Below are 246 nucleotides of genomic sequence, written 5' to 3' on the forward strand. Positions count from 1 at the left end.
GGTGCCTCCAGCCCCGCCTGCCTCTCATCCCGTCTCCATCTGGCCACCGGGAGCGCTTTCTAAGAAGCAAACTGGAGAGAGGTCCTCCCTACTCACCACTCCTCAAAGGCTGCCCATTCTGTTTAAAAAATAAAAAGTACAATAAAGTCTTCCCAGCTGGCCCAGGGGCTCAGGTTTGACCATCAGGGCACGTGCCTCGGTGGCGGTCTGATGCCTGGTCAGGCGCGCACAGGAGGCAATCCCCCC

General features: G+C 58.5%; 1 protein-coding gene across 1 annotated transcript in view; it reads right to left on the minus strand.

Annotated features, from left to right (window-relative positions):
- The window catches only part of CDC42BPA (CDC42 binding protein kinase alpha), a 178,442-nt gene that overhangs the window by 3,484 nt on the left and 174,712 nt on the right, over positions 1-246 (minus strand). The window lies entirely within an intron of this gene.

This window comes from Myotis davidii, unplaced genomic scaffold (assembly GCF_000327345.1).
Source record: "Myotis davidii unplaced genomic scaffold, ASM32734v1 scaffold333, whole genome shotgun sequence".
Taxonomy (NCBI): Eukaryota; Metazoa; Chordata; class Mammalia; order Chiroptera; family Vespertilionidae; genus Myotis; species Myotis davidii.